The sequence below is a fragment of the Hesperophylax consimilis genome, chromosome 11 (assembly GCF_061612785.1).
Source record: "Hesperophylax consimilis isolate HC1 chromosome 11, BYU_Hcon_1.0, whole genome shotgun sequence".
NCBI classification, from domain to species: Eukaryota; Metazoa; Arthropoda; class Insecta; order Trichoptera; family Limnephilidae; genus Hesperophylax; species Hesperophylax consimilis.
In genome coordinates, this window is record NC_142846.1 from 25414351 (window position 1) to 25426488 (window position 12138).

Genomic DNA, 12138 nt, shown 5'->3' on the forward strand with positions numbered 1-12138 from the left:
AAATAAAATCCCTCAATCCCGCAAATTTTATCTTTAGAGATGCTGTTTGGAGGGTCATTTTGAGGAGAAGAAGGAGTGAACATGGGTCTTGAAGAAAGGAAACACATGTGCAACATACTCTTCAGTAGTGTGGGCCTCTATAGTATGGTTTGTCATTCTACTTGAATTATTCAACTTAATAATAGAATGTTAAACCATATCGATATGTTAACAAAGAATATCAGGAGAATTAGATTTATTTTTAAAGAACTTCGACACGTATTGGACAAAGAAAAAATAAAAACTGTCTATTTTTCCTCAGTCCAATCTCGACTTTCTTATAACATAGAATGCTGGGGATCATGTTTAAAGTCCAATGTTGAACCACTAAATATTACTCAAAAATTGATCCTTAAAGTGATAGAAAGTAATTCTGTTATCCATCCAACCTACTTTATAATAAATGTAATGTTATAGATATATATATATATCTATAACAGCTACATATCACTCAAATACTTTGCTGATTTTTTATCAATATTAAATTTGCTGAAAGAATACAACAAACGCGGACAACTAGAATTAGCTCTACATTGAACTTTGTGGCGGTACATACTAAAACTTCTTTTGGTTAAAGAAACTATTTATATCACTCACCACTAATGTTCAATATTCTTCCAAATCATATTAAGTCTACCAATTCCTTAGTTAAATTTAAAAAGTTAATTAAGTTTTTTTGTTTTGACAGACGATTGTCTTAATATTCATTCTTGTCCTTTCTTAAATAATAAGGTTTTTTTATAAGTCCCATTTGCTAAAAATGGGACTTATATAAAATCTTGTTCTTGAATTCAAGAACGAATCGGAGAAGCAACCCGTACTCGTGTGACAAATGTCAACCATGTACATATGTTGGGCGCGCGTTTGGCGTGTTCCCCGATCATGCACCGGAGCTGAAGTGATCAATAACAATAGTTCCTCGAAGCATTTTCCATTGTCATACCGGTAGAACCACTACAGCATACCTACCTGACGATTGTGTTCTATGGATTGCAAACCGTTGGTTAATTGTTTTTTCAGGTATTTTGGGGCTCCATACCAGAGGTGGCTGCCAAATTCAATAGTGGGACGCACTTGCAATTTGAACAAGGTCAGCAGTTGTGCGCTATTAATGGTAGTGGGGAATAACGAGACATACTAAAAACATTATCATGGTTATTTTTTTATTGATCATTATCAGGTATTTTTCTTAATTCAAATATTTTAAAATAAAATCAACCTATTACTTAATATTCAAATAAATAAAAAAAGGAGGTTTATCAACAATATGAAACAAAAAAATATATAAAAATCAAAGATGGTTTTCACAATGACATTACAATAAACGATTTAAGCGGAATTTTGAACAGCCAAATACTATATTTCTTAAACATACCTTAATGTTGTACCTCTTCTTATTTCTTTTATGTACTGATGTCACGAGCTAAAAAAAACAGAATTATTTTTTTTAATAATTAAAAAACAATAAAATTTTTAGTTTTTATGAACATTTTCGTAATCTTTTTTTTATTTTCACGTCATTTTAAAATGCATGCAAGTAGCCTATTACGTTTGCAGAACATACTACAAATAACCAAATGTGACGAATTTTATAAATGTGTTTTAAACAATTCAGTTGGTACTATTCCTAAACCTTTTCATGTTGGCATATTTGAAAGGAAACAATGCCCTACGATAAATTAAAATTAATTCAAATTTCGCATTAAGGGCTCAATCAGGAATAGTCAGCAATTTTTTTGGTAATAAACATAAGTATACTGCAATTTATTTTATTTTTATCCTATTTTAAATCCCAACCAAAATAAGGTCTCAATAAAAACAAGTAATTGCGTAGGTACCAACATGTTATTTATTTAAAGAGTTATTTTTTCTGATAAATAGAGAATCACCAAGAGATTTTTCTGTGAACACGTGTCAAGTCTTGTGAATAATGGAAAGAAAAACATGATTACAGACTTCCTAAATGTTTATAACATTGCTATCGCGGTTAGCAGTGGCGTAGCAGTTTTCCGGGGAGAATCAGCCACCAGGGCCTTGGTTCTCCAATCTTTCAAAATCACATAAATTTCGTATTTTTGTGTACACATTACTTTTTCTGTAATTTATTACTAATATTCTTCTGTGTACCACTGTATGCTTATAATCCGATGTATGACTCTATTTTAAAACCGTTTTATGGCGTTTAAATAAATATAAGGGTAAGGTAGGGGCTGTATGAAGGGATTTATTAATGCGAGTCTAGAAGACGCCTGGATCACATGAAGGATAAAAATAGATACCGGTAGCTCGTTCCACATACGAGCCGACTTACACAAAATGAGTCGAAGAAACGTCCCGTTCTCATGAAGTCAACATTAACTGTGAACAGGTGATCTGCTCGTTCCGTCAAGATTCACGCACGTGCACCAGTGCACCGGGGATCAATGCTGCTAGGTCCTTAGAGCAGGTTCCATTAAAATAACTGTAGAACAGACTCAGTAGGCCTACATTGCGTCCGTGCATCAGAGATGGCAATCTGTCTGCTAACAATGAATTGTTATCAAATCAGACGGATCGCCCTCATTTGCACATAATTAAGTAGGTTAATCAAGTATTGTAAGGCTCCAACCCAGAGGTGGCTCCCAAATTTAATTGCTGGGCGTAAATGAGATTTGCATAGGGTCACTGTTGAAGAATCTACTAGCCGTATACAATATACCCAGTTTCTTGGATGTCTGATTTACTCGGGCTTCTATAGAGTCCCGATACTTGAACTTGTCTGAAATACGTACTCAAGAATTTCAATGGAGTCTTTATTGAGGAGAGAGCTTCCATCGAATTGCAAAATATCATGGAGATGTAGTATATCAATGTATCAGATAGGCATTGAACTCCCTCTTTGCCGAAATCAGACACACTTGGGTTTTGGAAACCGACCAGAGTGGCCTTACCCTAGGCACGAACATTCTTGAGGTGGTGGTCAAATTTTTGTCTCAAAACTTACCAAGCTGTTCGAATATCATAAGTGGAAAAGGGGCTGTAAAAAAACGATAACCCTCGTGAACGGTGCTGACGTCAGCGTATCAATGAATTGGTGCACATTCAATAATTGATTCAAGATCATGTGCATCAAAAATAGAGTTGGTGACAGCACAGATCCTTGTGGCGCCCCCGCATTGATTTGATGCAGAGACTAAGAAGAGCCGTCAACTAAAGATTGAATTGTTCTTCCCTTGGTTAGGTGGATCCTATATGATGGTAACTTCCCGATAAGCACCCGGTGCCAGACTCTATCAAAGGCTTTGTAAATATCCAATCCGACAACCACCCCCAAATATGCGTCACATATCCGAGCAGATCGTCACATGATCGGTTTCATCGAAAATCAAATTGCCGTCGCGTTGGATGCTGTTATTCTTATTATAAGTAAATAAGCAACTTGTTATTTACCACCCTTTCCAATACGTTCCCTTTACAATATGTAAAAGCCGTAATAGGCGTAAAATAAATACATAAATAAATATTACTTTGTAAACCAAAAGAAAACGGTATGTGAAGGGAATTGGGTGTGGCTTGAGTACAGAAGATCGCACTGGGGCGATTAGTTTGTGGCTTTCCCACGATTACCCTATAAACCCTCTTAAACAAATTCACCGATTAGCATATCTGTATGAAAAACCCATTTTCATTTTCAGACTCTGAAACATAATACATTTTTGATGTTTATAAGTCTATTTTAAAACCTTCTTTATTTCATGACCCATTTCACAAAGGCAATTTAAAACAAGGTTTCGTATTTTTTTCCTTCGTGATATTCAAATTATTAGAAATTCGAAGTTCTCTCTTGAGATATTCTTTGAAAGTGTTCTGTTTTTGAAGTGTAAGAAACAAAAGCAAATAAGTTCTGTTGACACTTGGAATATTGTCGGACAAACATAAGTTTTCACGCGAACAGTAAATAAAGGTTAGAGATCGTTTGGAGGATAGAAACATGTAAATAATGAACTAAATAAAGTTGTGTAATAAAGACAATAAAGAAGAGAGAAAGAAAAATATATTTTTTGGAATCTGTAAAACCTTATTATAACTCTTCGTAAAGCATTTAAACACGTTCCAAGATATGTCGTGATTTTGATCAGTCTCATTGAAGTTATTTTAAAATAAATTTTAAATCCCTGTGCTCTGGTACGGTTTTACGACTACGGTCCTTACTAATAAACGTGTTTTAAATTTTACATAACTGATAAACAACCATTAATGTATGGTAAATATCACAAACGAACAAATATTTTTTTTGTATGACGAGAAATTTTGAAAAAGAAAAGTATTTCAAAGTCTGAAATTCTCATTTCGGTGCTATAAAACTAATTTTTAAATTATTTATCACTAATTTTAATAAGATTAGAGTATTAAATACGTGTAAGTCTATTATATGATAAGTGACTAAATGATTTGAAATGATACACAAACTAACTGAATAGAGAAAACAAGTATTGGTACTTATCTACCTGCAGTAAATATCAAAAGAAAATAATAAAATAAAAAGTTAAGTGAAGGGTAAAAATCAACATTGAGTAACAGATTATACATGGTGTTCGAAAATTCTTGGTACAAGCGGGAATCTGGTGAATCTACATTACATTTGTAATCGATTTTGTTGCACAATTTTTTTGAATTGAGCTTCCATGCTTCAAAAAAAAAATTGAACCAGGGGGTAAATCAGCTGTTTAATGTCTTTTGAAATGTGTCGAAGCGTAAACCAGGCTTCAAAAGTTTTACCATCCCCTATGGTTGCCGAACGAAAAATAAACACTTTTTGGGTTCTCCAAGTGATGTAGATTTACTACTTTCTCGCTTGTACTACGAGTATCAGGACACCGTATAGATAAAAACGTATAAAGAAAAACGTCTGTATTTTTTGGTTAACCAACACCTCTGTCATAGGTCATCCCAAGTAGTTCGCCACGTTTGGTGATTTAGCAGGGGTGCCCGGGTTCATCAGTGAGGTACGCTTAGGATGCGCCTGCCCACCAGCTGTGTGGTGTGCCAAATCGGGAGAGGCTGGTTTGGGGAGACCATTTTACCTCTTCAACTGGTCTCTTAACCCATCGTCTTGCTCCGCAGCGGGAGGGATAAATTCATACGTCCGGTAGTGACACACATTGATCCCTAGATTCCTACTCACTCCTCATACATTTTTCATTCAGAACTTCCTCTCCTTCCTTTCTCTAAAAAGACCCTTCACGCAACATACCTGTGATGTATGGTAATAAGTTGGGTATTCAAGCGATAGATGGCACTAGTCATAAAGCTTACTCCAGAGTCAGACAGATGTCGCTAGAGTGTAGCAATTGCCTGTGGGATATTATTGACAGACAACAAGCTTCTAGAAACAGAAAATTACCAATTTCGGCTAATGAGCAGTGTAGCTAAATCCAGACTTATAAATATTTACGTAAATAAACACAATTTTATTAAAAAACCTTTTCCTTTATCAAAGAGTTCCCAACACAGAAATTTGCAAGTAAAGTAGAGAAATAACAATACCGAAATATGAAATAGAGAAATAATTTTCTTCAGGGCCTCCTGCGTGGAGTTAATGTTATTTTTTATTTTATTTTTTATATTTTAAATTTAAATATAGAAACAATTAAAAAGTAGAACGCGGTTTCTATGGTAAACAAACCATACTATCCATCAAGCTCTAAGGTGCATTAATTTTCATAGTAATTTTCGTGTGGTTCCATAGATTTAAACAGCGCTAGTGAGCCCATTGCGCCTTTGTTTCGTTTGAGTTGGCGTCCATTGTCAAGTCTGGAGTCGTTTGAGCGAATGAATTTAATTTGCCCGCGCGACCGTCTGGCAGCCATTATGTTTATTTAACAATTTAAAATTAGAACGCAGCAAACACTGCGGATGAACGTGGATGAAGCTAAACGTCGCGGGGGTTGTTGAATCACTCGCAATAAGTTGTCTGGATGGCTTGCGATGTGATATATTGTTTATTTATTAAACAATTTGCTTGGCGACGGTCTCGTTTTTGTCCTCTGTGAAAGAAAACTAAATTTAAGTCATAAATTGATATATATTACAATTTTTATTTAAAATTATTATTTTATGCACGTGTGTTAAATATTTTGGTAAAATTAAACGAAATATAAATAATACTGTTTATTGTCTTGACAATAAAAGAGAATGATTAGTAGTAAAACTTCCAAAATCTTGGCGTCACGGAATTTTTAACAGATTTTTTCTAACTGTCAAAATATAAGACAATTTCAAGTAAATTTTTTAAATCCAAAATATATTATGTTTTAACAATTCAATTAGGAAAAAAACAAGTACATCATTTTTAAAAAGTGGCTCTGGCGAGATCGGGTAGTTATTATTTATTTCGTATGACATATAATATAAGAGACCATCTCAAATAAATTTTTAGAAAAAAATCATTCTGTGCATTTTTTGTAGAAAAACCTACATTGGTAGATACGTTAAAATGTAAATGTACATGATTGAGGTTCCCAAAGTGGTCTATATGGACCCCCAAGGGTCGATATCGGCATGCTGGGGATCTATGACAGAGCAACTATACCGCCACCCAATTGTGGGCAGGCAAGGGAAGGGAAAATTTCTACTAAAAAAACAATTGATTATCACATGGGACGTTAAAAGTTTTAGGAAAATTCAATATTCGGCAGGCAGGGGGTCTACGGAAAAAAAATTGGAAAATTTTGGGAACCTCTGATTTAGTCAGAGAATTAATAGGTGATAAAATATTTTTTCGTTTTTTTTAAATATTTTTATCAGTTTTAAACTAATTCCAAAAAAGTTTATTTAGATTTGAAAACACAAATACATGGCATCTGCTTGTTTTTATTTAAAAATTACTTTCATAGTTACCAAGCACTGAAATTAAACTAAAAAATAATGTTTCATTACGAAGGTATGTAAGCATGTATATAAAATCAAATAAATTGATATTCTTAGGTTTATTACCTAATATGTATAAAATACGTGTTTGATTTTATTATATTCTTACCTCTGTAACATGTATTCCTGCATTTCCCCATCCATCCTGTTACCCAATTACCTGTCCCAGTCTGACAAGATGGATTGCTTACATCAGTGAAATTTGCAACAATTTACATACAAGTCACTCTATTAAGAAAGCCTGTGCAGTGTACACGTAAAGTAACCCTCAGTGTGTATATTATCGAGTCTGCTAATAAAACTGAATATCCATTCGCAAGTGCTTCAGAAATCCCTTCCTAATTTTAAATAACTATTAACCAGATATCACAAGTATTAATATAGATTTCAGGCCACTGTCACGTAACGAATTGACACGTTCAAAACTCCCGCGAATTCAAATTAGTACCTATCAGTTGTAACCATTGTTCGCGGTGCGCATGCGTGCACCGTGAGGTTGGTAAACTGCACAACGCCACACACGCGGGCATTCACCAACGGCCGCCCCCACTCGCAATCTGGCCTCGGCCTTGATAACATGTGAGCGTTACCGCCAACAGAGACGCAAACATAAGCGCGCCTAAATTAACGACTGTTTTCTCGCACAAGTACTTTATAAAACCTATATCAATTCTGTGCCAATTCACGATGAAGAACCGTGCGCGCAATAGCGCGTACAGTACAGCCGATGACCGCTAATTGTGGTTCAACAAGTACGAGATTCATCCTGCAAAACCCATGTAAGCTGATAACTATAATTCCCCTGTATGTGCCTTTTATGTTGAATCATGCTCACCTACAAGCTTGCCAGCCAGTACCTAAAATACCGATAGAGATTGACCCAACGAAAAGCTAGAAATGTTAGGATGTTTATTACTCTTTTCATGTGTGTATTCTGTTATATAAATGTGCTTTGTGAATATACTTTCATATCCCATTCATTGCGTTTCCTTTGACGAATATGGAGTGGTTGTTTGGCCTTCAGTCCCTCGTGTAAAAGCCCAATTGGCTGACCTAATCCCTGATGTCATGGAACTCAATCTCTACCACCTGAGCTAACGCCGATTTGTTCCAAGGCACCCTTTCTACGACGGGCCCCGTGGGGAATTGCGCCCCCTCACACCGGCGTCCCTTACACTGTCGCCTAACATGGGGCAATTTTTTTTTTGTCATCCCTTCAAGCCAACAACAGACTACCTCATGTTCGTCAATTGAAATCCTCTCTATGTACATTATTCTTGTAACAACATGTGATTTCCTTCTCAGCAAATGTCCACAAACCGTCCCAAAAAACCGTTTTTTTGGCGCCCTCGCAAAACTCGCTTCACAAAATGGCGGTCCTTCGTGTTCACACTTTGCCGCGTCACGAAAACAGAAACGACAACCACAAACAAATACAACAGAGTTGTTTTTGTTTCTCAGCAAGCATAACCCCCGGGTAACCAGGAATGGAAGGCCATCCCAGCCTTGGATAAGTGCCAGAAAATAAGAGCAGTTTTGATGGACGGCTCCAATAAGTTAAATAAGGCGGACAAAAGCCTTATCAACACCACATTAGACGACTTGATGTCGGATATCACCAGACTGATGCTTGAGTTGAATACGCTCTCCACCAGGTCTTCTACCATTGATGAGATGCTTAGTGCACAGTCGACGCTCTCCACAAAACTGGATCAAGCTATTAAAAGTCGCACAGTCAGTTCTCACACTCCCATTCACAGGGAAACACTTTCCTACGCAAATGCTGCGGCTGGAATGCCAGCATCCAAAAATATAGTTGTTAATGGCTTTGAGCGTCCAATTCCACAGAAGCCACTAACGGTCTTGGTTTATCCGCAAACTCCAGAGGGTAAAACATCGGAGGAAACCCTCAAGACCCTGGAGAAAATTTTGAACCCGAGGAAGGACGACTTCCAAATCGTACGCTCCAGGAAGATCAAAGGCGCTGGCATGGCGTTTCAAGCCAAGGACATCAAGGGACTGGAAAATATTAAAAAGGCCGAGGCAAAACTCGTGGCAAGTGGTCTAAAGATGATCAACCCTCTTGGCCGTCTTCCGAAAATCGTTATTTATAATGTTCCTAAATGTGAACAATCTGCCGACCAGGAGCTTTTCTCCGAGATCTACGCAAGTAATTTATCTGGCCAGACTTCTTTGTCTTTGGAGGATCACCTTCGGACCATGCGACGAGTTTCGCTCTTCGGAAAACGGGACATCCCCACCATGAATATGGTGGTGACCTGTCATCCAGCTGCTCGAAAGGTCTTACTAGACAGCGGAATGTGCTTCCTTGGGTGGAATGCCTGTCGCACTCGCGATTATACAGGCGCGACCAGATGCTTTAAGTGTCAACAGTATGGTCATATTAGTAAGTCCTGCTCTCAGGAGAAAGAAACTTGTCGCCACTGCGCCGCTGTGGGACACAAACATGAGGATTGCCCCAAGAAGGCACTTCCCGCTGTCTGTGCCACTTGCACCCGTTTTAGGAAGACTGCTGATCATCCTACTGGGGATAGAGACTGTCCTGCACAGCTTGCAGCCATCAATGCACAAGTTAGAATGACAGATTATGGCTCCTGCTAATCTCCTCTCCCTGGGTCAGATTAACTTGCAGCGATCCCGGATGGCCACCCTGGACGCGCAGCGGGTCATGTCTGACCTCAACATTGACATCTTGCTTATTCAGGAGCAGTACACCTGGGAAGGTAAAACACCAATTGAATTTCCGGGAGCGGTACTCGAAGTCGGCTCATCGCCGGGGGCGGGTGTTCTGGTCAATACATCATTGATCAGCCCCCTCCTTCTGGCAGGGCTGTCTAATGAGTACCAAACCTGTGTATGTATTAAATTTGCTGACACTGAGATCTATCTGATCTCAGTCTATTTTAAATGGGGGAATCCGGTAGAACCACATATCCTGAGTCTGACGCGCGCCCTAAACGCGCTTAAAGGTCGTAACGTAGTTATCGGAGGGGACTTTAACGCTCGCTCTCCTCTTTGGTTTGACAATAATAAAAACCATTCAGAACGATCACGGACTGACGCCGTTGAAGACCTTATTGCTGCGCAAGGCCTTTGTATCGTTAACGAACAGAGTTCGTTCTTTACCTTTTCAAACACAATGGGAGAGAGCAACATTGATCTAACTCTTTGCTCTGGATCAGTTGCGGCCAGGATATCTAAATGGAGGGTCCACGAATGCGCAATAGTCTCGGATCATAGATTAATCACATTTACAATAGGTGTTAAGAAAACTGAAACTCCGAGATCCTCCTGGAATTTCAACACCTCTAGGGCGAATTGGGATAACTTTGGGGAGGCGCTACGAGATACATTAAGGGATTTTCATCACGTAGCAGCTAGTGATCCGGACAATTTGGGGAACTTTTTCAATTCTGCCGTTGTATCTGCGGCTGATTCCTCTCTGGGCAGATCAAACCCAAAGACGAAAATTAGAACGCCGTGGTGGTCACCTGAGCTGACTTCGCTAAAGGGGGCCTATAAAGGAGCCTATAGGGCCTTGGGACTGTCCAGGAGGGGATGCTGTACGGAGGAGGAGACAGCTACCCTTCAGGCAGCTCTCAGGAGATCCAGGGCAACTTTCAAACAGGCGGTTCTCCTTGCGAAACGAGCTGCTTGGCATGACTGGGTTAATAATGTGGGAAACGCCAACCCGTGGGAAATCCACAGCGCAATTGAAAAATCCGGGAAAGGATCGGATCGGTTTTTGTCTAGTCTCATTGGGATCACAGAAGGTAGGAATGCTGAGACGATAGATGTGGCCTCTACTCTCAATACACTTTTGGGCAAGTTAGTTCCTGTAGAATCAGTAATTGGGGAAAGTGACCACCATAAACAGGTTAGACTCCTGGCACGGCTTCCACCTAGAGACCTCGCCCAAGAGGATAGAGTCATTCCAGTCACTAGAGCAGAAATCGACCTAATAATTAAGGGTTTGGGTCCTAAGAAGGCACCAGGGCATGACAGACTTAATGGCGTGATAGCGAAGCAAGTCTGGATCCACGCTAGGGAGGAGCTCTTCCAAGTGATGGAAACGTGTTTGAGAAGAGGAATTTTCCCTTCTGAATGGAAGAGAGGCGTGCTCAGGGTCATACCAAAGGGGAATGGTAAGCCACTAACTGATGTCAAGGCCTATCGGCCCATCACCTTACTTCCAGTGCTTGGCAAGATCCTGGAAAAACTTATCCGGCATAGGCTACAACAATCACTCTCCCCGTCTAGTGATCTCCAATTTGGCTTCGTCTCCGGTAGATCCACCGTGCACGCCATTTCGTTTGCGCTTAACTGGGTGAAGGTTTGTACAAAGAGGTATGTAGTTGCAATCTTCCTCGATATTACTGGTGCCTTCGACTACGCGTGGTGGGACATGATACGTATCAAGGTTAAAAATAGGAACTGCCCAAAAACCCTATTTAAATCAGTAGACAACTATTTATCGGGCCGAACTGTCATTATTTCTCATGGTGACACTGTTATTGAACGCGAGACCGATATGGGGTGTCCTCAAGGCTCCGTCCTAGCTCCTAAATTTTGGAATATAACCTTCGATGACTCCTCTAGGTTACCCTTACCTGAAGGATGTATCATGATCGACTATGCGGATGATAAAATGTATCTTGTCTCTGGGGACAGTAGAAGAGAAGTCGAATGTAAGGCTGGTGAAGGTTTGGACACCCTCCTTAAATGGGGGGAGAGGAATAAAATAACCTTCGCTCCCCAGAAGACTATGGGCCTCCTGATGAAGGGTTTTTTCAATAAGACAAGAAACCCTACCATCCGTATGGGAGACACTAATATCAAATTTGTGGATAACGTTAAATATTTAGGTGTCACTCTAGATCGATCGTCCTCCTTTCTGGCTCATGTCAAAGATGTATCCTGCAGGGCTCAGTCGCTGTTTCTGAAGCTTCGAAGAATCTCCACGACAGAGTGGGGACTTCGCAGACCGGCTTTGCACGCTCTCTACAAGGGGGTATATGTTGCGCAAGTCGCATATGCCGCCTCTGTTTGGGAGCATCGCCTGGATAACTGTTTAATACTTCTTGCTCTCACTAGGGGTCAGCGCACTCCCCTGCTGGCACTATCTGGGGCATATCGAACCGTTGCTTCGGACGCTTTGCCAATTTTGGC

General features: G+C 39.3%; 1 protein-coding gene across 2 annotated transcripts in view; it reads right to left on the reverse strand.

Moving 5' to 3' along the window:
• Positions 1-12138, reverse strand: part of LOC149419964 (metabotropic glutamate receptor 1-like) — a 426820-nt gene that overhangs the window by 369038 nt on the left and 45644 nt on the right. For both annotated transcript variants that reach the window (XM_089637395.1, XM_089637394.1), the window contains exon 2: positions 1415-1462. The gene's annotated coding sequence lies outside the window, so the exon portion shown is untranslated. The remainder of the gene's footprint in view (positions 1-1414; positions 1463-12138) is intronic.